Source organism: Piliocolobus tephrosceles, chromosome 5 (assembly GCF_002776525.5).
Source record: "Piliocolobus tephrosceles isolate RC106 chromosome 5, ASM277652v3, whole genome shotgun sequence".
Classification (NCBI taxonomy): Eukaryota; Metazoa; Chordata; class Mammalia; order Primates; family Cercopithecidae; genus Piliocolobus; species Piliocolobus tephrosceles.
The window spans coordinates 148,847,908-148,874,774 of NC_045438.1; the positions used below are offsets into that span (position 1 = coordinate 148,847,908).

The following is a 26,867-nucleotide window of genomic DNA, read 5'->3' on the forward strand; positions in this document are numbered from 1 at the left end:
ATGGACAGAGACTTTTGCTACAGGGAAGGCGTCTGCTTGTATTTTCAGGATTCAGCTGGTTTAGGGAAGAAACAGTCTGAACAGATGTTGATCTTCTTCACCCTTGAGCATACATCACAGAATCAGTCACCTACTACACCTACCGCCTTCGCCACCTCTTATCTGTGTGATGGCAGCAGCCTTCGGGTGGGTTTCTTCCATTTTCCAAGACCTTTTCTGTAACAGAACCAAGTAAGCTAAAAAAAAAAAAAAAAAAAAAAAAAAAAAAAAGATATAAACATGTATTGGGGTCCAGGATATAGTATCCCTGAATATTTTAGGCTAAAGGAATTTGGGAAAACCACAAAAGCAGGAAGGTCTCCCTGACCTTTCCCCCAAAGCAGGTCATAAAACCTAGGGAGGATTTTCTGACCTTCCTCTGACGCAGTTCATAAGAACTTCATGTGGGAGGTACCCTCCCTATACCCAGAGGAAAAGGCTATCCTTATTTCTGAAGACAAAGGGTCACAGAGAAGAATCGGAACAAACAGGCCCTGCTAAGTTTTCCCCAGTTTATTACCATTAGATCATACTGCTTTTGTCATATTATGTTTCTTCACGACTATCCACCCTTCAAATTTAGCATTAAAACACACACATTTAACTATTTCTTTGGGTCTCATTTTCTTTGGAAGGCTCCTGTGTCATGAAAAACTTACATTAATAAAATGGTATGCTTTCCCCTTGTTAATCTTTCTTTTGTTACAGGGACCTTAGCCATGAACTCGAGATGGGTGAGGAAAATATGTTTTTCCTCCCCTACAGATGTGCCAGAATGATGGTCAAACTACTGACTTTCTCTGCCTTACTCTGTTGCTCCAGAATCCCCGAAAGTTTCTAATTGTTCATTAGGACAAATAGGAATGTTTCAACCTCATGACAGTATTTTTTTTTACTGTGTTTTTTACACTTTTTTTTTTGTTTGTTTGTTTTGAGACGGAGTCTCGCTCTGTCGCCCAGGCTGGAGTGCAGTGGCCGGATCTCAGCTCACTGCAAGCTCCGCCTCCCGGGTTCACGCCATTCTCCTGCCTCAGCCTCCCGAGTAGCTGGGACTACAGGCGCCCGCCACCACGCCCGGCTAGCTTTTTGTATTTTTTTAGTAGAGACAGGGTTTCAACGTGTTAGCCAGGATGGTCTCGATCTCCTGACCTCGTGATCCGCCCGTCTCGGCCTCCCAAAGTGCTGGGATTACAGGCTTGAGCCACCGCGCCGGGCTTTTTACACTATTTTTAATAGAGCACCTCTTCCCACCTCATTTCTTTACAATAAATCAACAATTTCCCACTGAATCCCAGCAATCCCTATGGTCTCACATTTGCCATCATCTTTTTTTTTTTTTTTTTTTTGAGGTAAAGTCTTGCTCTGTCATGTAGTCTGGAGTGCAGTGATGCAATCTCAGCTCACTGCAACTTCTGCCTCCTGGGTTCAAGCAATTCTCTTGCCTTAGCCAACCGAGTAGCTGGGACTACAGATGCATGCCACCACACCTGGCTAATTTTTGCATTTTTGTAGAGACGGGGTTTTGCCATGTTGGCCAGGCTGGTCTTGAAGTCCTGATGTCAGGTGATCCGCCCCTCTTGGCCTCCCAAAGTGCTGGGATTACAGGCATGAGCCACTGGGCCCAGCCTCCGTCCTCTTTCCTCTAACCCATGTGTGTTGTTTCAGAATACAGACTCACTTTATCCAATCATCTTTTCTTTCTAACCTTACTTTTTCTGACCACTTACTTTACTGGTACCGTTTTGTCACTTTCTTCAAGTTTAATGGCCTGTTTCTTGGTATTTCCTGATGTATTGCCTCGGAGGTATCATTTTAAATATTGCTGTTGGCTTATAGCTCTTGGTGAACAAAGAATAACCACCATCATGACAATAGCTTCTGTTAATCTACAGAATAGATATTTTTTTCATGTGTTATTAATAATCCTACCAGGCAGTTGTTATCACCACTCTGTGAGAAAACTGAGGCAAGGAGAAACAATGAGAAAACTGAATCAAGGTCAAATTCTAAATCATGGCACAAAGGGCCATGAAAACCTTTTTTAAAAAAAAATTAATAAAAGCCTTGGTTATTGGTGAGCTGCTAAAATATCTAAATTGTTCTGAGCAGGGGAGCACTGATTCTTACAAGATTGTCCTTCATTCAGCATCATCAAAGAGCTAAAGATGGAGCTGGTAGGGAGAGAGACACATGAGGACACATTACAATCCAGCGTGATACAGGTTGTACTAGAATTTCACTGTAGGGATTGAAGAAAGGGGGTTTAAATTATTAGTCATCCTAATGACCAGATTTAGCTATGACAGGACTGGGATTTTAGCCCCACTCTCCTTGTTGAAGTGGAGCCTTTCTATCATGTTCATAGTATTCAGACTTGGACTGGTCTGTGAGGTTAAAGGCTTGCTTCTGCTGTCAGGGCTTTCTTTTGAGTCCTGAAAGCCTGGTAAACATGACTGTCTTTGGACCTGCCCTTTAAAATTAAAAACAGAAGATTTAGATACTATTCATGTGACAGGCATTTGCAAGCACTGCTTAATTCACCTCCCTCCAGTCTCTGGTCACATGACAGTAATATAATTTCACCCGATTACAGCCACACAAGAAACTGACAAGCTGATGTCCTGGGAATGGAGTCCTATGGTTAAATTTTCTAACCCCCATTTTGTAGATTTATGCTATAATACCATGAAAATTTATCCCATATCACCAAAAATAAAGAATTATTTTGTGGTAAATAATATACACTTCTACCTATTGATCATATATTGACATATGTTTAAACTTATCTGGGTTAAGCCAAGGATAGACTAGGAGATAAAATTAAAAGGAATAAAATATAACACTTTAATTGCATTTGTGGCCAAGGGACCTACATTATACAGCAACCAGCATGTAACAGTGTACTTCATGTTCCATGATTTACCTTGCTGATAATTGCTTTGCACTCCTAATAAATTAACCCACAGAAAATCCATTCATCTGCATCTTCTTTTTATGCAGAGCTAGAGGAAAAAGGACCAGTATAGCAATTTGAGTGGCAATCATGCACTGATTGTAGCAAAGAAAGTAGCATGGTGAGAGTCTTAAGCATTCTGAAAGCATTTCTTTGTAAGAAAAGAGGAAGGAAAAAAGAAGAGAGGGCTTTTGCTAATTAAGTTCTGCTTTTTGTCTTATTTGCTATGGAGAATATATTATGTTCTAGGTCAAAAATTCTTGCTTAATATACTATATTTCTGGCCAGATATTTTATTTTAATATCATTTTCTTTAAATATTTGTAGAAAATTCTCTTTGTTATGTTTAAGATTCCTAGAAGGGAAGAATGTATAAATATGTTATTATATTCCTATGAGGTTCCTTCCATAAATATTTTTCCATAGTAAATCTCACATTTAAGCTACCCAATTTTTGTTAGACTCTGTAATCAAAATCATTTTGAATACTTAATTTTATTCTAATGCTTTATGTACTTTCAATGTTCTGCCTAGTGCCTTGATATTACTTAGCTCATTTGATCCTCACGGTCAACATGGTAGAATGGAAAGAATGCTGAATAAGTGAGGAGGCAGGATTTCTGGTTTCCACCCTGATGCTAAATTGGGTATAATATTGGCCTTGTTGTTTTAGTTGTCTGAGTGTCAGTTTTCTGTATTTTAACATAAGGAGATTATAAGAGATGATCTCAAGGTCCTTTCCAAATTTCAGGATATGCAGTCAGAATACTGTGAGTGATTAAGGTTCACAGAGGTCAGTGACTTCCTCAGTTTCATAAGGTGGATAGGTGGTAAGAGAAAAGCAAAAATGAGTTCTGCTTCTAGCAGTATGCAAACTTGACTGACCTTCTTGCAGAAAACAACAAAAATGCTGTTTACGTTTTTTTTTTTTTTTTTTTTTTTTTTTTTTTTTTTTTTTTTTTTTTTTGAGATGGAGTCTCGCTCTGTTGCCAGGCTGGGGTGCAGTGATGCAATCTCAGCTCACTGCAACCTCCGCTTCCTGGGTTCAAGTGATTCTCCTGCCCCAGCCTCCTGAGTAGCTGGGACTGGGACTACAAGTGCACGTGACCACACCAGCTAATATTTGTATTTTTAGTGGAGATGGGGTTTCACCATGTTGGCCAGGATAGTCTTGATCTCTTGACCTTGTGATCTGTCCACCTCAGCCTCCCAAAGTGCTGGGATTACAGGCATGAGCCACCGCGCCTGGCAAAAAATGCTGTTTAAGTTTTAAAAGGCTCCCTAGATACATCAACAAACTGGCAAGAAAATAAGAATTTCTTCAGTGCAGTGTTGCCAGAAAACAAACACAGGCAATCCAGTCGAATTTGAATTTCAGATAAGCAATAAATAACTTTATTATATGAGTATGTCTCAAATATTGCATGAAACATGTATACAAAATTATTTATCTGAAATTCAAATGTAATTGAGCATCCTGCATTTTTATTTGCTAAATTTGACAACTTACTCAGAGGTTAAGAACTAAGTGAAAGCAGGGATCTGGAGAGGTAACTTAGCATGGAAGCTGCTTTCAACCAAGAAGGTATTTGATGAATCCAGATAACCTTGAGCTTTGGCTTTTGCATTCCCACAGAGGCGGGGAGAGGACAAGAATCTAGTAAGAGATCAGCAGAATAAAACTGGGACCCCAATAGGCTACATCATCATTGTAAAAGTCGCTAGAATTAAATCTGGTCCCTGTCCTGGATTGTATGTGTGGAAGCAGGTAGCATTGATAGAAGGAGCAATTTCCTGTCTTGAACCTTGGTGTTGGCTGTGGATAAGGGAGAGAGTTTACCCTGAGAACTCACATCTGAATTTTATACCTGCATAGTCTCAGGAACCTCAAGCCAATAATTTAACTTAAAGTGTACTTTTGTTACCAGTATGACCAGGCATCTGACAGAAGTGAAGACTGATGCTGAGAAAGATAAACTCATGTATGGGAGAAAAGATTCCTCACCCATTCATTACAAGGTTTGTGACCGAGACCCCTATAACAAAAGACAGATTAGAACAGGAAAGCATACAAATTTATTTATAACTTTTACATGAGGTGGGAGCCTTCAGAAATGAAGACACAAAGAAACAGGGAAATCTGTTTTTATGAATGACTATTGCAGAAGTATGATTGGAGGACAAAAGGGTATGCTCTAATGGTAACAAACCGGGGGGAACATAGCACGATCTGTTTGTTCGGATGCTTCTTGGCAACTCCGTGTCTTTAATCCTTTCCTCAATATCTTATGATGTACTCTGGAGGAAGTTCAGAAAATTCTTTTCTGGATGACCTGATGGCAGAAGGTCGGTGAGACCTTCTTGCTTCTGCTGTTTTTTTCAAATGTCAAGGTGCCATGTTTTGAGGTAGCATGCCCTGAACCTCATCATTCAGATACAAGTATAACAAAATATACAAGGAAATATGGCCCAGTGAATGAGGCTTGGTGTAAACAAAGGTTGGCACGATCTCAAAAACGTCAGATATTAGAGTTATCTGGCAGGGAGAATACAATATACATTATCAATATGTTTAAAGATTAAAAAGGGAATTGAAAATGAGCAAGAGACTTCATGATCAAGTAGATTTAAAAAACCAAATATAGTTTGTTTTTAGGAATAAGAAAACGGGCAATATTTGAAAATAAACATTCGACAAATGGTACAAACGGATTATACATATTAGGATAGATAGGGATATATCTAGGAGTATTTGTAATACAGAATAAGGAAAAACAGGTGAAAAATGAGAAAGAGATTAAAATGAATTAGGGTCCTTAAAGAAAGGAGAGAGAAAATGGAGAAGAGGCAATCATTAAATAAATAATGGCTGAAAATTTTTCCAGATATTAAGGTTACCAATCTTCAAAGCCAGAGACCATAATAAATGACATAGGATAGTCACAAAGAAATCTACACATAGAGATATTATAGTGTAGATTCAAGACACCAAAGACAAACAGAAGATCTTAAAAGCAGACAGAGAGAAAAAGATATCTATATATCTTTTTCATATATATGTACATACACAAACATATACATATATGAAGAATATATATCTCTTTCATATGTACATACACACACATATATGTCTGTACTTTTATATACTTCTTATATATTATCATATATATATAGATAGATATGTATTTAGAAGTAACCAGGTAAATACTAGTCAAAGGAATTTGAGATAGTTCTATTGATGTCAGAGGAAACAGACATTAAATCAAATGGCTAACTAGAGATAAGGAGTGATTATAAGATAAAAATTTCTAGCTAACAAGAAGTTGTCTGTGTGTTTGTGTGTGTGTGTGTGTGTGTGTATTGAGCTTATATGTGCTTAGTAACCAAGCCTCAAAACATATAAAGCAAAAATTGACTGACCTGCAAAGAGACGTTGATACTCAAGTCTATCATTATAGTAATTGTGTCTTAGTGCTTGTTAGATTAAGACAAAAACAAAAATCAGTAAAGATAGAGACCTAAAGAGCTTAATTAACCAGAGCTAATTGTGAACCCCATGTTTATCTCAAGTTATTTATGGAAATAAAAGATCATATACTGGGCCACCACATAAGACTCAACAAACTCAAAGGATTTATCTCATTCAGAGTTTTTTTTGAGCACTAAACAATTGAGTTAGAAACCAACAGCAAACTATCACCAACAAAACCATAGGCATTTGAAGATCAAGAAATATAAATTTAGGCTAGGCAAAGTGGTCCATGCCTGTAATCCCAGCATTTTGGGAGGCTGAGGCGGGTGACTCACTTGACGTCACAAGTTCGAGGCAAGCTGTGAAACCCCATCTCTACTAAAAATACAAAAATGAGCTGGACATGGTGGCACATGCCTGTAATCCCAGCTACCTGGGAGGCTGAGGCAGGAGAATCGTTTGAACCTGGGAAGCAGAGGCTGCAGTGAGCCGAGACTGCACCACTGCACTCCAGTCTGGGTGACAGAGTGAAACTCCATCTCAAAAACAAACAAAAAAACAAACAACAACACCACCCCAAAACAAACAAACAAACAAACATAATTTTAAGTAAAGCATGGGCCAAATAGGAAATTATAATAAAAATTAGAAAATTTTTAGAATAGAACAAAACCAAAAATACTATACATTAAAAGAGAAAAAAAGAACATTAATGAGCTAAGACTTTTATTTATAACACTAAGAAATCCTAATGGAATGTAACCTAAAAATAGGTTAAGTGGAATTTACAATAAAATAAAAGAGTACAATAGAACCCACAAAACCAAACTTTGTTCTTTACAAAGACAATCCCAATCCACCAGCCAAATTGATCAAGAAAAGGGAGGACAAAAATAATAATTTTGAAATAAAAGAGGATATTACTGCACAGTCTTCATAATCAAAGAATAATAAACAAAATTTTGCTAACACTGAAGTCTTATTAGACCTGAAACAGTCTTCAGAATATAATTTACCATAATTAATGCAGTAAGAATAGATCATCACATTATCCTATAATCATTAAAGAAATTGATTCAGCAGTTAAAAACTTCCCCTTTTCACAAAGAAACAAACAAAACTGAAACAAAACATTATTCCCAGTTGACTTAGTCAATGTGGATTATGTAACATTCATGGAATAAATTATTCAAATTTCATACAAATGAATGTAGGGACTAGAAAGTCTGATCTTGCACGTAGAGAAGAGCATTTCTTAAACAAAACATTAATAAAATGAATCACATACTATGTAAAAAAGAATACTGGACTAAACTGGCATTATTCCAGGAATACAAGGCTTGCTTTACATGGAAAAAATTAAATTCTAATTTATTATCAATAAAGGGAGGAAAAGTACACCACTTCAGTAGAAGGAAAAAGCTTTTGATAAAATTCGTGATCTATAATCTATTCATTATAAAAACTTTTAGCAGACTAAAAGTAGATAATATTTATCTTCAAATAACATGCAGCATTTTAGTGGAATAATTCGCAGTTAATTTAAAATTAACTCAAGATCAAGAACATGAAAATTTTCATACCATTACTATTTTTTATGTACATTACGCTAGAGATTCTAACCAGCTCATTAAGATAAAAATAGGGCTGGGCATGGTGGCTCAACCCTGTAATCCCAGCACTTTGGGAGGCCGAGATGGGCCGATCATAAGGTCAGGAGATGGAGACCATCCTGGCTCACACGGTGAAATCCCGTCTCTACTAACAAGTACAAAAAAAAAAAAAAAAAAAAATAGCTGGGCGAGGTGGCGGGCCCGTGTGGTCCCAGCTACTCGGGAGGCTGAGGCAGGAGAATGGCATAAACCTGGGAGGCGGAGCTTGCAGTGAGCTGAGATTTGGCCACTGCACTCCAGCCTGGGCGACAGAGCGAGACTCCATCTCAAAAAAAAAAAAAAAAAAAAGACGAAAATAAATAAATAAGTAAATTGTGATGATATATGGATTTTAAAAAAAGAGATGGTAATTATTTGCATATAATTGTGCAGAAAACAAAATAATATGCAGATTATTTCTTGAATTAGCAAGATAATTTAGCAAGGTGGCTAGATATAAAATCAATGTACAAAAATCAATACATTTCTATTAATAACTTAAAAATAAGTAAGCAATATTTAAAAAGAGAATGTGATTTATAAAAGCAAAAGTATGTAGAGCATTTTCAGAACAAAATCTGTAAAAGATATGCATGACTTTTACAGGGAAAATAATAAAGTTCTGTGAGAACACATTGGAAAAGCCCTATGTAAATGGAGGACTCTATGGTATTCATGGACACGAAAATTCAATATCCTAAAGATGCAAATTTTAATAAAAATTACCTAGATTAAAATTCCATTAAAACTCATAACATAATATTTTTGGTGATGCTTTAAAACTGATCCTAAAATTTATTTGAAAAAGTCAGGAGCCATGTAGAACTCAGACATGGGTCAAGTACCAAAAACTTAGGTAAAGAAATTTTTCTGCCAGATACCAAGAATTAATGTAAGTGTAGAGTAATTAAGACAACATGATATCACCAAATGGGCTAATAAAGACAATAATTAAATTGAACAGAGGGCCCCAAATAGATCCTCACATGACTGGAAATTTGATTTATGACCCAGATGGCATTGCAGGGCACTAAGGAAAATATACATTTTTCAACAAATGACACTGGAACCATCCATATACTGTAACAGTTAAATTAGGCCTCATATTTTATACAACACAGATACCTGTTCTAGGATGATTGAAGACTGAAGCGTGAAAGGCAAAACTGAAGCTTTTAGAAAATGATGTATGAGATGATCCATATAACCTTAGTGTAAGGATAGATGTCTTTAAAAAGAACCACCAACTTGAAAAATTGACTTCAATAATGTTTAGAACTTTTGTTCATAAAAAGACCTCACAGAGAATGTGAAAATATATGCCTCTGACTGAGAGAAGGTATTTGTAGCACACATAGCTAAACATTGATTAGTATTCAGGACACATAAGGAATGCATGCAAATCAGACTGAGAAAGAAAACCCAGTGCGGAAATGGACGATAAGACTAGAACAGGTACTTCACACAAGAAGAAACTTGAACGGTTTCTAAATAAATGAAAGGAAGCTTAATTTCAATAGTTTTCAAAGAAATCAAAGTCAAAACCATAATGAAACAGCATTTCATACTCATCAGCAGATAGGTGAAAATTAGGAGGTTGACTGAAACAATTGTTGGTAAGTTTATGGAGCAACTGTAACTTTTGCACACTGCAGGTGTATACCTTGTACAAGCACTGTGGAATATCACTAGACATTATCTAGGAAAGTTGACCATGCTTATCCTGTGAGCCAGCCAGTTTCCTTGCAGGGATATAGTCTAGAGAAATTTTTGTATAAGAAAGATAGGAAACTCTTTAGGCTAAAATCTTTAGGCTGGTAACTTTTATACTAGCAAAAAACTGGAAGCAATGAAAATGCCCATTAAAATGAGCATGGATAAAAAATATGGTATAGTCATAAAAAAAAAAGATGTATCCACATACATGCAGAAATTCAAGGAAATGAACTGCAGCCACAAGTAACAACAAGCAAGTACATGCATGAGTTTCAGAAATCTAATGTTAAGGAAAAAGCGAGTCACATAATACTACTGATGAATATAGGAACGTTTATGTGCTAAATTAAAAGCGACTAAGCAACACATTGTTTCTGGATGCAAATTGTGTAGTAAAATTACAAAGAAACAAAGGGAATGAGAAACAGATTTAGGAAAGTAGTTCCTCATGGAAGGGGGGAAGCAGGGACTCCACAGATCACGTTAATGCTCTATTTAACAGTATGGTCCAGAGATAAGCACTGATTTTGCTGCGGTTCTTAAACTACAGATATTTACAAATGTTTCTTTGCATCTATTCAATAGTTAATAAATGCATGTTAAAAATGGACCAAAAATCAGGTTTTGGGTCCCTGATGCAATGCTCATTCTAGTGAACCACATACCTGGCCACTGGCTTTTCTCTATTTCGTGTGTTCTAGAGCGATTAATTACATGCACATATACCTGCATTATTGTCATTGTATGCTAATTGTCTTCCAGTTCAATTCTATTCTTCCAGCTATTTACCATGCCTTCTGCAGGCAAATGTTTTATTGCTTTTTAAACGCACTTGTACTGTGTTCTTTGAGAATGAAAAACATTAATTAAAACTGTAGGTATGAAAGAACAACCTATACTCAAATGGAAAGAGAAACTTCTGATAATTCTGAAAGACCTGGCAGCTGGGACAGTACAGTGTAGTGGTTAGAGGTGTAGTTTTTTTTTTTTTTTTTTTTTTTTTTAGATGGAGTCTGGCTCTGTCGCCCAGGCTGGAGTGCAGTGGCTGGATCTCAGCTCACTGCAAGCTCCGCCTCCCGGGTTTAGGCCATTCTCCTGCCTCAGCCTCCCGAGTAGCTGGGACTACAGGTGTCCACCACCTCGTCCAGCTAGTTTTTTGTATTTTTTTTTTTTAGTAGAGACAGGGTTTCACTGTGTTAGCCAGAATGGTCTCCATCTCCTGACCTCGTGATCCGCCCGTCTCGGCCTCCCAAAGTGCTGGGATTACAGGCTTGAGCCACCGCGCCCGGCCTAGAGGTGTAGGTTGAAAAGTCAGCACATGTCACTTTTAATCCTGACTCCACTATTTATTCAATGACCTTGATTTTAGATTTCTGAGTCTTGGATTCTTCATAATCTTCCACTGTTGTGAGGATTTTGTGGGCTGGTATAGGGAAACATTTATTTGGCTACCTAGTAGAACTCAGTATCAGGTGACTGATATCTGTCAACATTATTAGTAAGTATCATTAAAGAGTAAGAAAGATTAAAGTTAGCACCTAGAGCTACAGGAAGTAAAAATATACCTTGAAATTAGCTGTTAGTGCAAGTGTAAAACTTCCAGCTTTCCTTTGCTTTGGAGATAATTTTGATATTTTCTGGGTTAAAAAATCCAATGAATAGAACTCATTTCCCCTCGTTGCCATGTATTTCTCATTTGATCTGACTTTTCATAGTCTCATTTTTCTTACCTGAAATATGATGACGATGTTTATACTGGGTCTTTGTGAACTGTCAAAGGAGTGATATATAGAAAAAAACTTACTTAATAAATATATTACCGTTGAGTGTTATACCCTGAGAAACTATTTTGAGTATATTATTTGTAGTTTTCCAGAAACAAAAAGGTAAGTGCTCCAGTTTTTAGTGTGTGTGTGATTATGTTTTCATGACCCCTGGTCATTATTGTTGAAACTGCATAAAAGTGGTCGTGTAAAATGTCACATAGCAACACGTTCCATCTGCTTAGCAACAGAAAGAGGACAGGTAATAAAATATATATCAAAACAGAGACTCTGTAAGAAACTAGAGTCAAAGAAGCATCAAACCCTAAACCTACTCATATTTTTTTCCTTAATAACAAAACACTAAAAACCACTCCCCAAATTGTTGTCTGAAATTCTACCAAGTTTTCTAACAATATTCAATTCAACTTATTTTTGTTATGAACCTCACAGTGTGTTTCATTTAAATGGCACAAATTTAAATAGTCACAGTAATCTAGATGCCTTTCTTAGACTCTACATGATCCATGTGAGGTAAGAGGAATAAAATACCCCACAGGAGAAAAATTCTCCTGTGTGGCAAATTAACTGCCTAGAACATCAGCGTACAGTTTAGTACTTTGTAAGAAGTGATTTTTTAAATGGTGTCTGGAAGAGTTGATTTACCTCATAGCAGCAAGTAGTTTACTACAAAAGAATTGCTTACTCACCTTAGATACTTTGGAGTAAATTCATTATAGGATTACTCATTTTGGGGCTAAAGGAACATGTTTGCCATAATAATGGATAATTATACTGTACAATTTCTGCATTATTTATTCCGTTCACCAGCTGATGGACCACTATTCTTGACAGGGTTTCCATCTCTTTTGATTGGAATTAAGGAGTTTTGAAAGCATTTAAAGGTATTCTTCAGTTAGTGCTTTATTTCCTCAACTCCAAAACACCATTTATTATACCAAGACATAAAAAAATGCTAATTAAACTCTGACACAATGTATTCTTATTACTGAAGAATTTTTATTTCATACTTGTTGATAGAGCTCTTTAGACTGATTCAGATATAGAAGTTTTAATCACATATTACTCTTATACATTCAAAAAAGGGAAAACAGAGGTAAAGTATATTAAAGGTATTCCCAAACTGTCTTCAAATTCAGAGTTTCACTCTTCTGAATTATTTTTCAACTCAGAATCACTTATATCCATGTTTTCCACAAAGTGTTTTCTTCTGTGCATGAAGTGGACTAGTGAGTCAGGATATTTCCAGGACTATTGCACGATTGTCATTGGCATTAAATTCTAAGTAATTGACAACTTTTCACTAGTTTTATGTCTACACAGTCTTCCCAGAAAATGTCAATGGAAGGATTTCAAGCAACTATTAGAGCTCATATTTTTTTTTTCTAATGGTCCTTAAATGTTTTGTTGGCTGAAAACTAAGAAGTTGCAGTTTGCCAGGTAAGCCACCAAGAAAAGCAACCAACTTTGCTCATGAGTAAGAAGATAACTAAGTCAAGAGTGCTGCCTGGTTACAGTGACTTTAAGGTACCTTTGACTCTAAGATGCACTTCTATTTTGAAGACATTAAGAACGAAAAAGGTGTGTATTTGTAATAAGAAATATGGCATGGAGTTTTAAAACATTTTTACTTGAATTAATTACAGATATATCTGCTTATATGAATCTATCAATGTATTGCTCAAATTAGCATTATTTGCAATCTTGTTATTCTCTTTAGAGTTGGCAAGCGGATTAGCACTTGTATATCTTCCTATTTTTTCCCTCTATATATTGATATCACAGTTTGGGTTCTAATTTTGAACCTTGCAAGAAATATGATCTACAATTACAAACACCATTTACTGAATATTTTCCAGTTCTTTATGGAGCTAGTTCACTACAAATTCATTTGGACTTTCCCCATCTGGGCCACTGATGCTGCTTGAGAACATCATTTTTTTCCTGTCATACATGGGGTTCATATCTTACTCTTTGCTTCTCTAAATCTTTTCTATGCAAGGACCAATTGATTCCCCTACCTCTATCAAGTTTCCCACAAATAACGCAGCTCAAGGTGATCCTCATTCACCACTATCCTCTGTCATCCCAGATACTACTATTGTCTTTTAAACATTTTATGCACGAGAAAATTGCAGCCTAGTTACAAAGTTGTGAAGAGCCTTGTGTGCCATGCTAAAGAACATATGAGGCCGGGCACAGTGGCTCAAGCCTGTAATCCCAGCACTTTGGGAGGCCGAGACGGGCGGATCACGAGGTCAGGGGATCGAGACCATCCTGGCTAACACGGTGAAACCCCGTCTCTACTAAAAAATACAAAAAACTAGCTGGGCGAGGTGGCAGGCGCCTATAGTCCCAGCTACTCGGGAGCCTGAGGCAGGAGAATGGCGTGAACCCAGGAGGCGGAGCTTGCAGTGAGCTGAGATCCAGCCACTGCACTCCAGCCTGGGCAACAGAGCGAGACTCCGTCTCAAAAAAAAAAAAAAAAAGAAAAAAGAACATATGACTCTTAAAATAACCGTGAACACTTTTTTTTTTTTTTTTTTTTTTTGAGACATAGTCTCGCTCTTGTCACCCAGGCCGCATGCAGTGGCGTGATCTTGGCTCACTGCAACCTCCACCTCCTGGGTTCAAGTGATTCTCCTGCCTCAGCCTCCCAGGCAGCTGGGATTACAAGCGCCTGCCACAATGCCAGGCTAATTTTTGTATTTTTAGTAGAGATGAGGTTTCACCACGTTGACCAGGCTGGTCTCAAACTCCTGACCTCAGGTGATCCACCCACCTCAGCCTCCTAAAGTGCTGGGATTACAGGCGTGAGCCACCGTTCCTGGTCTAAGAGTTTTAATTCCTTAGACACCATTTTCCTATCTATTAAGTGGGAATAGTACATACTTAGCAAGAGTTTTGTAGATAAAGTTATATATGTAGAGCATCCAACTGAGGGCTTGACACATAATAGTTGCTTAATAAATCACGCTAGTTATTATCATATAGGCAATGATAGGACATTAGATGATTTTTCTTCTGAAAACAATGCAAAGGCATACACATCTAGATAAGGTCCACAGAGCATGCAGTATCCCCAAATTCCAAGTGCATGATGATAAATAAATCCAGGTCAAACTGGTAGGACCACTAACAAATTTTGAGGTTTTCTTCTTGAAGTTTATCTTCTTGGGTGAAATAAACATCCATTTGCTTATTTGCCTTGTGAATCCTTTTTTAAGTCTGGCTGGATAGGGTTGTGGCTCCATTAGTAATTCAGTAGGACTACTCCTGTTTTTAAAAGTGATGAAATCACTTTTAATTGCTAGTGCTTCAGAAATACCGACCTTCTGTTAGATATGGGAAGGGTGAAGCCTTTACATACATCATCCCTAATCTTCATATGAGTCCTCTCCGGAGGGCAGTATCCTCATCTTACTGGTGAGGCAACTGAAGTTGAAAGATGAAAAGGGCTCCATCCTTAGAGGGTGACAGAGCAGGACTCTTCCTAGAATCTGCTGACTGTGAGGCTGGCCCTCTCTCTGCACTTGACCAGGTCATACTGGGTCCTCTTTTCTAAGAGTTTACTTTAGGTCATCCTCCATAGTCTGTTTCACACTATCAGCTTGGCTATTTGTTTGGGGTTGATAAATCATGACTGGAGTATTTGAATAATATCCCTGCCCATATGTTCTTTACATTCACATAAAATAAGCACTGGTGTATTGTCAAAAACTCTATTGTCTGGCATATTTTTCAAGTAATAGGCATGGAGCTATTGATTTTACAGCAGAACTTTTTTGTTTTTTTTTTTTTGAGGCGGAGTCTTGCTCTGTCGCGGGACTGGAGTGCAGTGGCCGGATCTCAGCTCACTGCAAGCTCCGCCTCCCGGGTTTATGCCATTCTCCTGCCTCAGCCTCCGGAGTAGCTGAGACTACAGGCGCCCGCCACCTCGCCCAGCTGGTTTTTGTATTTTTAATAGAGACGGGGTTTCACCGTGTTAGCCAGGATGGTCTCGATCCCCTGACCTCGTGATCCGCCCGTCTCGGCCTCCCAAAGTGCTGGGATTACAGGCTTGAGCCACCGTGCCCGGCCTACAGCAGAACTTTTAATCGAAACCAGAAATTTGCTGCCATCAAATTATTATTATCTTGGAACTGTCCTGCAAAATCAATAGAAATGTAGATACAAAATACAAAAGTGGAACCTGCCATTTCATTTAGAAACTGATATAGTTTGGATTTGTGTCCCTACCCAAATCTCACATCAAATTGTAATCCCCAGTGTTGGAGGAGGGGCCTAGTAGGAGGTGATTGGATTATGGGGGTGGATTTCCTCCTTGCTGTTTTCAAGATAGTCAGTGACTCTCACAAGACCTCATTGTGTAAAAGTGTGTGGCATCGGCCGGGCGCGGTGGCTCAAGCCTGTAATCCCAGCACTTTGGGAGGCCGAGACGGGCGGATCACGAGGTCAGGAGATCGAGACCATCCTGGCTAACACGGTGAAACCCCGTCTCTACTAAAAAAATACAAAAAACTAGCCGGGCGAGGTGGCGGGCGCCTGTAGTCCCAGCTACTCGGGAGGCTGAGGCAGGAGAATGGCGTGAACCCGGGAGGCGGAGCTTGCAGTGAGCTGAGATCTGGCCACTGCACTCCAGCCTGGGCGACAGAGCGAGACTCCACCTCAACAAAAAAAAAAAAATGTGGCATCTTCCCCTTCACACTCTTTCTCCTTCTTTGGTCATGTAAAACGTGGCTCCTTCTGCTTCACTTTCTGCCATGATTGTAAGTCTCCTGAGGCCTCCTCAGCCATGCTTGCTATACAGCCTGTGGAACTGTGAGTCAATTAATCCTGTTTTCTTCATAAATTACCCAGTCTCAGGTAGTTCTTTATAGCAGTGCAAGAACAAACTAATGCAGAAACTTATTGAAACATGTTATCTGTCATATGTTAATATTTTTTCCAAACATGATTTTTAATGGCTATGTAATATTTCATTTTAGTAATATCCTTAAACAAGCCTGTATTTTATAGTTATGAATCCATTTATTAAATATTGTTACATGCTTTTTACATATCTGTAATGTTTCTTTAGGCTATATTTCTGAAAGTAGAATGTAGGTCAGAAACAGACCTTGTTTAAGGCCTTTAGTGTATTATATTGCCTTCAACAGAAATTTCAAACTATTTCCAGGAGAGAACTGCTTCCCAATATCCTTAACAATGGTAAATTTTATTATTTCTATGAATTGTTAGTTATATAAATGAAAATGGAAGCTTATTATGTAACTTGCATTTCATTCATTATAAGTGAAGGTGATTTTTTTCATATATGATCTGTGTGTATTTCTTCTGCACATTTTGTATTCATTGCTTTTGCCAATTTTAAAATTTGAATGTTTCTCATTTTATTATTGGTTTGTGAAAGTGTTTCATAAATTAAGGATTTGCAATGTGTACTGTAAATACTTTTCTAGTTTGTTATTTGTTTTTAAATTATATTGTTATTGTTCTTGAAGTTGCTTTCTCTCCCTTCTTTACGTTTCAATACAGAGAATTAAGACAAGATTTTAGACAATTTTCTCATGGAAATAACTGTCTTTGATTAGATTCCCTTAAGTAACATAGATTAAGCATGCTACTGTAAACTTCAAAGTCAGAATTGGGTCAATGTCACTAAACTAAGGCCTTCTAGCCAGAATACTTTTTTCTTTAATGTATCACTTATATGTATCATTATCAAAGTACTATGAGAGCGGTTTTCTGAAATGACATTGTAATTCACCAAAGTAATCATGTTGAGGCATATACATTATGTTTCTAGGTTGTGACTGCTGAGGCTTTCTTATGGAATTTTATCTATTGGTCATGCTCTTTCCTGCCTGCCTCTCTCATTCAGTTTAAAAAACTCAATCTGGGATTATACAGTTAATAGCTTGTGTTTAATCATATTCTACACTGCACCTAATATAGTATCTTACCATAATGAACTCTGAACTCTATTTGTGAATGCCTAATTCAAAGATAACTAGGTGGAAAAAGAGAGAAATCTTTTTTTTTTCAGTTTTGAATAAAAGCAAGAATAAATTATGAAGACATAACCTGGTAGTATGTCTAGAATGTATTAAAGGATTAGATATCTAAACAAGTTTCAAATTGGGATTATCATATAGATCAAGACAATGAAACATGAGGAAAGTAAGCGACTAGTTCCAACTGCATGTAATTCAGTCTGATTTCCTGAACAAGTGTATGGGCTGGGTGGAGACCAGAGTTGACCAATAACATGACTTAGAATGTGTGTGTTGGTTTGGGGAGGGGGCATCAAAAGAAATGTGCTTTGCAGACTTTCAACTACAGCAAACAAGACTGATGAAGGGCCCTAGCTGCTAGGCTCTAAAATCCATTGCCATGTCTGGGCTGAGGCCACGCTTCCCACCTGTTTCCCCAAAAGTGAGTATGGCAGAGATAACCAAGGCATACCTGTTCTTGTGAGACATGAAACTCCACTGATGACCAACTTTGGTTCAGGAACTCTCCTATAATCTTCCATAGACCACATGATGGTCTGGGGGTGATTTCTCTCCTCTCTTCTCTCAGGGCCAGACCTGCATCTTGATCTAATGAGTCTTTTTGTCTTTCCTATTCTTCCCCCATTTTCTTCTCACAGGCATTTTCTCTGATAAAGTCCTTGCATGTTTAATCTTGTCTTTGACATCTCCTTCTTAGGGGACCTAGATTAATCTACAGAGAAATTGTTGGCCAATTTTCTTATTCCTTAGAGACCCTGTTTTTTTTTGTTTGTTTCAAAAAATTTCTAAATCTTCTTAAAGACTTCTTTCTTCAGTAAATGGGAACAATAAATGGCAAAACGTACATAAAAATTGGCATGCAATTTTAGTTGGTGCATGAGAATTTTGGAAATAACTCAAGGATCCTCTGAAAATCCACTGGACACCGGGTCAAGTATCCCCAGAATTCTTTCTGAAGACATTGATAGTTAGTATTGATGAAGACTAATTATATGCTTTAAGGACTTTTATCTTCCCCTGGTAATGCAGGCTACATACCCATTCATACTCTGTGGTGATATTCAAATTACTTAACAACTGATCAGAACAATCACTAGCCTCTACAACACAAACTAGTTCTCACCCTGTTCTTTTCCGTTATCTGTCTTCCATGAAATCGACGATAATTCTTAATGTATATATTCTTCTTGATATTTATTATGAACTGCTCAATAACTTTTATTAAATGTCAACAAAGTATGTGGCCTCGGGCAGGGGGAGACATCAGGAAAACCTACACAAAAACTAAGAGACAGGAAAACTAGCAGTAAAGAGTCCCCCTTTTAGTTTAGAGTTAAATGCAAGCATGGCTTGCATGGTTTACGTTTGAGCAATTGTTTGTACCCCACTATTCTTTAAATAGCCAACAAAAGGTTTTCGAGGCAGCCATTTTTAATTGGTCCAATCCTTATTCATATCTTTTGAAAAACCCTAACAATTTGTGTTGAACTGCGTGTCTACCTTCTTGTGTTCCAACTCTTTGGTTCACTTTGTCTGTTGTCTTTCCCATATGGTTCAAAAAAGCACTATGCATAATGCCTTTCTCTAGCATGCCCTTTTGATTCCTAACATTCTTCTGAGGGCCTTAACTCTATAACCATTACCTGAACATGGTGCTTTCATCTAGGATTAAGTTTTGCACTTCTATTGATCTTCCTCTATGGGGTTGAATGTAGTAAATGAACCTCCTAGCTCCCAACAAATTTGCATGTAATTGCCTGTCCAGTCCTGAACACTGAATACTGGGCTGGAAGAATACACTAGCATTAACAGAGCCAAAAATGTTTTTCTTTCAAAGGCTCTGCTCCTTTGTAAAAGTGGCATATATGGGAAGAATCAGAAGGCTTTCTCAAGGTTTGGGAAAATGGCGAGGTGGGGGGGATGTCGGGAAATTAATACCATGCTATCAAAATTATTATAACCTGGAATGGACCTTTTGAATAAGTCTAGAGCTGGTGTTAACCTCTTTTTGACTACTGAAACATACTGACCTACATTTACATACCCCCAAAGAGAATTGAAATACTTTAATCATGCCTTCTTTTCACTTGAATTTCTTTAGACAGATTTTACTAGGTAGTGATAAAAATTTTGTCCTGTACTGTGTCTTTGATGGATTTAATGATCAATCATATTTGAAGGGTTATTGTTGAATTCTTTTGAATAAAAAAGTAGTTTTACTTGAAGCTAGATAACTTTCATACTTAACGCATTATATAAACCCTCAAACTTTTCCTCTGATCTGTCACAATGGACAAGGTATGAATTTTTTAAGGGAGATGTAAAATTTACTGCAGAGAAATGTCTGATTGTTAGACTTTTATCACAGTTAATTACAAAAATTCAGTACTACACTGTCTCAAGTCTTGATTTTTAATTTTTAGAAAAGCGATGGCTCCATCAATATTTGTGTGGGACACTCTTCATTTGCTGTCTCCCCAATGCAACCATATTATAAAACACCCACTCTACTTACTTTAAAACATTAAGTGATGGATTTAATAAAAATTAAATGAAATAAAGCTTAATTTGCTCTGTAATAATTGGAGACCCAATACTGTGTCTCATATCAAGGGGCTTGGGAATTATTTTTTTCTTTTTTTCTTTTTTTTTTTTTTGAGACAGAGTTTCACTCTTGTTGCCCAGGTTGGAGTGCAATGGTGTGATCTCGGCTCACCGCAACCTCTGCCTCCTGGGTTCAAGCAATTCTCCTGGCTCAGCCTCCCAAGTAGCTGGGATTATAGGCATGTGCCACCATGCCTGGCTAATTTTGTATTTTTAGTAGAGACAGGGTTTCTCTATGTTTGTCAGGCTGGTCTCGAACTCCTGACCTCAGGTGATCCACCCACCTCGGCCTCCCAAAGTGCTGGGATTACAGGCGTGAGCTACCACGCCCAGTTGGGAATTTCTTATAAGTAAATCCCTTGTTGCTCTTTGGAGAACGTAGAAGCTCTGCATTCTGATTATATGTGACTGGAAGAGGGGTCAAAGTTCCTCTCCTCATTTGTCCTATTCAGTCTGATGAGCTGATGAAGTCAGCACGTTAAAGACATGCTTTGGAATGATCAAGAGGAATTATTTAGGAGGAGGTGTGGTTTGTGAGGAAATGTTGAAAGCATTTTTAAATTGCACTAATAACTGATGAAGTTCAAGCATTATTAGCACTGACAGGAATCCAGCTGAGTCTTTAGTAACATCATAACTTTTTATACCATCCCTGTGAAAGTGGCAATGTTAATGTTAATTTGAGTTAAATTCTTAAGCATCCTGCTTTTGATTAGTTCAAAATGCCAAATACTAATGCTGTTTCATAAAATTCTGTGAGATATAAAAATAGATATAATTAAATATGTCCATTAGTGCTGGCATTGGCGGCACATATACTAAAATTGGATACAGAGAAGATTCACATGGTTCTTGCACAGGAATGACATGCATATTCATAAAAAGCATTCCATATTTTAAAAGAAATAAATGAAAATAAATATAGCAATTACATTTAAGAAAGATGAGAAGGAAGATTTCAGAAAATAGAACAAGTTCTATTGTTTTAGACCAGATAAGTATGCCAAGAATTATTTCTGTCATTGCCATTCTATTATTCATGTTAAGGGATATCATCTGACTAATAATAATATCCCTAGACACTATGTAAAGCCCTATATGTGTTAACTTATTTGATTCAACACAAATAGTGAGAATATGAGATGTGGACAACTTTAAGATGAGGAACTGGGTTTTAGGGAGGATGGGGGACTTGCCCAGAGTCACTTTATTTGTAAAAGATATTTTCTGCCTTTGAACTTTGGTTGTCGGATACAATCATTCTAACTCAAGAAATGCTCAAACTTGCATTGTATGTGCATCATACTGCATTGAAAACCACTTAGGTGATAAGGGGAGAAGGGTCTCAATTTAAGAATCAGAAGATCTGTGTTCTCATTCTGACACTAATCTCACTTTGTCCATAAAACAGTTTTTTTTTTTTTTTAAACTAACAAAATTCAATTAAACTTGTATCATACAGGCTAAAGGAAGTCAAGCATTTAAGCTATGGCCTATATCTCTCCACATCTTATGTGATATATACGCTCCTTCCCTTCTCATAGTGCTTTTGTCTGAATTGCTCATTCTTTAGTAAATTAACATGAAGAAATGTAAAATAAAATATGAATAAAACAGTTAACACTAAAAAACATGTTTTAACTTAATAAGAAGTCATATAAACATAAAATAATATTTGAAAGAATAACATTATTAAATTCTCTATCATTTTGAAAGGAGAGGACAAACATAGCTAAGAGGAAGACAATGCCCAGTTCTTTGAAATGAGTTGCACACACTGGATTTAGATCCATCACACCCTAAGATACAGAAGTAACTTGTAGAATTACTGCCAGAAATATTTTGAGAATTTATGGAGAAACGAAATACTGTTGAATGGAAAATGTTGCCTCAATCATCATAAAGGAGACAAAATATATGTTTTAAAGCTGCAAAACTGCACACTGATAACCCTGCAGCCCTCTGTAGTAGGTTATGAAAGGAACAGTTTGTGGAGGAATGGTCACGAGGAGTCAGCATGGGTTCACTGAGAATGAGCAATGCCAGGGTAGCTAATTTCACATTTTAATAAATTAGACTTACATGTTTGGGGAATTTTGTAGACATAGTATGTAAATATATTTCTGGACTTGAGTCTAAATAGCAACATATTGCTTAAAAATCCCAGAAATTTTGTATTTACTTTAAACAAATTTTCCTTTAACTTTTGGGATGCCGATTTACTAGATCTTGGTTGGGACCGGGAATGTGTTTTGTTTTGTTTTGTTTTGTTTGAGACGGACTCTCGCTCTGTCGCCCAGGCTGGAGTGCAGTGGTGCGATCTCGGCTCACTGCAAGCTCCGCCTCCCAGGTTCACACTATTCTCCTGCCTCAGCCTCCCGAGTAGCTGGGACTACAGGCGCTGCCACCACGCCCCGGTTAATTTTTTGTATTTTTAGTAGAGACGGGTTTTCACCGTGTTAGCCAGGATGGTCTCGATCTCCTGACCTCTTGATCCACCAGCCTCGGCCTCCCAAAGTGCTGGGATTACAGGCCTGAGCCAACATGCCCAGCAGGGAATGTGTATTTTACAAAGTTCCCTAGGGAGTTCTGATCATCTTCTGTATTTGGAAATCTTTATGTTGGGCAATCCATTTTTTTTAAAATTGGGCAATCCATTTTTTTTCCTAGCAAATATGAATACATTTCTTTTGAACTCCACTCTCTACTCATAGATTTAGCATCTGTTTTGGAACCTCATAAGGTCTTGGACAATTTGAGAAAGATGGGAAGAAAACAAGGATGCTTATTTGGGAGCATCTTAATGTAGCCATTCCAAGGTTAAATGCACAGACACGAAGCTGGCTTCCTAGATCCAAAGCCTGACTCTCTAGCTGTGTGTTACTTTATGTGTTTGTGCCTTTGCTTGTTTTTACATGTAAAATAGTAATAGTGCTTCCTCATTGGTAATTAATTGAGATGCAAATAGAGTACTTACAAAGGTGTCAGTGTATAGGATATTCTCAATTAGAGTTAGCCATTATTATTATTACCATTGTAATAAATACCTATTATTTTTCAGGTGGGACTGCCAAGATGAATAGACACAATCCTCGATTTAACAACTTCACAGTTTAACATGGGAGTCAAGTGTGCAAATAAACAATTGCCATGCAGCTTTCAAGGTACAAGTTTAAAGGTATGTATGAATTTTATTGGGCAGACATCAGTGACAGCTTCACAGCAATGTTGTCACCTGAGCTGGATATTTAGGTGAATTATCTGGATATGTAAGTAAGGGAAAAGTCATTCCAGGTGACAAGAACACTATGACAAAGGTGCTGGGGACTGGAAAAGCCTGGCTTTCCAGAGAGTGAGTATTGCTTTAGTGGGCAATGGGAGAAGAGAGTAAAGAGAGGTATATTAGGATTTGCTTTAGGGGACTTAGTGCTGGCTAGATCCTGAAGGGCCCTGAATACCATGCCAAGGAACTTGGCTTTTTTCCGTCCTTAATGAGAGCCATGAAAAGATTTTAAGCCGGAAAATGATGCTATTAGATTTTCATATAGGATTGTAGGAAGCTGTTAGTAGAGTTGAAACTAGAGGCAGGCACACCAGTTAAGAGGCTGTTGCTACAGTTCAGGCAAGGCTTGGTAAGGGTCAAAACCAGAATGGTGACAATGGGAGGGAGAGCAATACGTGATAGCTGCTGGTAGGAAGATCCCAGACGTCTTGCAGGAGGAGTGCTGGTTACTGGCAGATGATGAAGGAATGGGAAGCAAAAAGATTCCCCTGATATGTCACTCAGCAAATAAATGGTTGAATCTTCCTTCAAACTGAGCTAAGAAATATAGCTTAAAGAGCATACTTTGGAGGCAATATGAGTTGTGTTTTATTCTTGCTAAGTTTTGTGTGTATGTGCGTGTTGGGGAGTGTTGATATATTCAGATAAAGTTATCCAGAAGATGACTGGATATCTAGGTCATAATCTTTGGGAAGAAAGCAGGGTTTGGAGCATTGATTTTGGAGTTGTGTCCTAAAGCCACACTTTAGGTTTCCATTTTACTACATGTACTGCACGTGACAGTGACTTAATGAAGACAAAAATGCATTTCTATCTCACCTAAAATAATTTTGGAGATATATAATTCAGAGAGAGAATCATAATTCTACGACAGTTTTGTCTCTTTCCAGCTCACTTCTCAGCTACCTAGGTCAAAAGCTGCTACTGGAGTTCTAACATTCATATCTTTGCATGTTGTTATGGGTTGCAATTTGGAGAAGAAAAGAAGGCTGTGATCTTCCTTTCAAAAGAAACTCCTTGGGAGTACCACACTTCTGTTTATTTCTCATTGACTAGAACATAGTCAAGTCATGGGATTCTGGGTAATGTGGTAATTTAACTGGATGGATATATGCCCAGCTACTTGGAGTTCTGTTATAAATGTAGATTAGCGCCCATCCTGTTGGCCACGTGCCATGAAGTGGCAGGTGCACTGCGACCCCTGGTGTGGGCCGTGGTGCTTGCTGCTCCGGAGCTGCTTGTGCTGGACCTGAAGCGGCCCTTCCTGTGCTGGGAGCCGCTGAGTGGCCAGGACGTGGGCCCCAATGTCCCTGCTTCTGTTAGTTGTTCCCTTATGGACATCAAAGTGCTTGCCTTTTCTGGGTAGCATTACAATGAAGTTTTAGATAGCACAAAGTCTTCAAAAAAGAGCAGCAAGGCTAGAAAAGGCTTCTCTTATTTGTTAACTGCAACAGCTACTGTCACATATGGTGCCAACAATGTCTTCCCCCAGTTTGTTCCCAGCATGAGGGCTTCTGCTGATGTGTTGGTCATGTCGAAATCAAATCCAAGTTATCCGATATTCCAGAAGGCAACAATATGCCTTTCAAAGGAAGAGGCAAACTCCTGTTTGTGGGCCACAGAACCAAGAAGGAAACTGACTAGGAAGCTGCAGTTGAAAGGCCCCATTGGTAGGATCCACAGCATGATTTAGAACAAGTAAAGAAACGCCACTTTCTTTATCCAGTCTATCACCATCAATGATAGACTGGATAAAGAAAATGTGGCACATATACATCATGGAATACTATGCAGCCATAAAACAGGATGAGTTCATGTTCTTTGCAGGGACATGAATGAAGCTGGAAACCATTATTAACACAAGAACACAAAACCAAACAACTCCAATAAGTGGGAGTTGAACAATGAGAACACATGGACACAGGCAGGGGAACGTCACACACCAGGGCCTGTCAGGGGGTGGAGGTCTAAGGGAGGGATAGCATTAGGTGAAATACCTAATGTAGATGACGGGTTGATGGGTGCGGCAAACCACCATGGGACATGCGTACCTATGTAACAAACCTGCACGTTCTGCACATATATCCCATAACTTAAAGTAGTTATCCTGATAAGTGTTTGCATTCGCCTTGGTTATGTACTCACTGCATTTGCAGGACATTCTGGTAGTTATTACGGCCCTTGCCATGGGTCACACTATGATGCCTTTCACATGATTAGGAAGGGGCCTGCACCTCCCAACCTTGAAGTTCCTTCTTATGAGTTCACCAGTGTAGATATGGTCATTGTTGGTTCGAGACTTGGCTCAAGTCTTGGGCTTCTTTGTCACCTCAGAAGAGTTATTTGAGTGCAAGCCTTCTGCACTTCAAGTTAGTTGATATGAAATATGTAAGAATTGATGATAATGTATTTGCAAACATTAATGTGAAGTAAGTTGAATTTAATGTTGAAGACCCAAGTATTCACTTAATAAAGCCATGATTAAACATTATTAAGCTCAGTCATACACTTGAAAAGTGCAATATCTTTTAGCTAATTTTAGTTAAAATTTTAATGTTTTAGCTAATTTTAATTAAAAATTACAGACTGGTGTACAAACAAAATATGGGAGAACAGTGAATATTTGGAGGTCACTCTCAGTTTCTGCTACTCCAGGGAGTGGATGCATTCAACCAGGAAAGGATACCAAGTGAGGAAGGTGAACAGCAAGGTTGGAACCTGGAAGACCTTTCGAGCATTCCATCCTTTTGTAATGACCTCTGGACCTCTGGTAGGCTCTGCCGGGTTGCTTCTCCCCATCACGTTACATCTGGATGCTCCTTCCTTGTTTCTTTTCAGCCCCTGCTCTGTGCATCTGCCAATGCCTGGTTTCAGAACCCAAATTATGTCTACATACTATCAAAGAATGGCTGGAAGAATAAAAATAAGTTTATTAAAACATCTACATATTTTTCTATATGTTACTCAAATTAAGTTTGTATGTGTGTAAGTAAAACATGAAATTTTAACTTTAAGTATAGGTATTCTGAGTACTTTAGATGACAATGATCACAACTTACTTTCCTAACTTGATGTTCACAAATTTTGAAGATTCTCTCTGAAGCATGTTATAAACCTCCACCCAACTTTTATGTTAATGAATCTTGTTAGGGTGTTGCTGTAAAAACACCAACAGTGGAAAAAACAATACCCTCCCATTTGTTTTCTTAAAATTAAACCAACAAAGCCCCTACATTTTTCTTTCTTTTCTTTTCTTTCTTTCTTTCTTTCTTTCTTTCTTTCTTTCTTTCTTTCTTTCTTTCTTTCTTTCTTTCTTTCTTTCTTTCTTTCTTTCTTTCTTTCTTTTC

The 26,867-nt window shown here is 37.8% G+C and overlaps 1 non-coding gene and 1 pseudogene across 1 annotated transcript; both read left to right on the plus strand.

Moving 5' to 3' along the window:
- On the plus strand, window positions 1–25,867 carry LOC111541150 (annotated as a pseudogene).
- On the plus strand, window positions 21,032–21,134 carry LOC111541166. Its single transcript, XR_002731209.2, has one exon. It is a non-coding gene; the product is annotated as a U6 spliceosomal RNA (small nuclear RNA).
- Window positions 25,868–26,867: the final 1,000 nt, after the last annotated feature.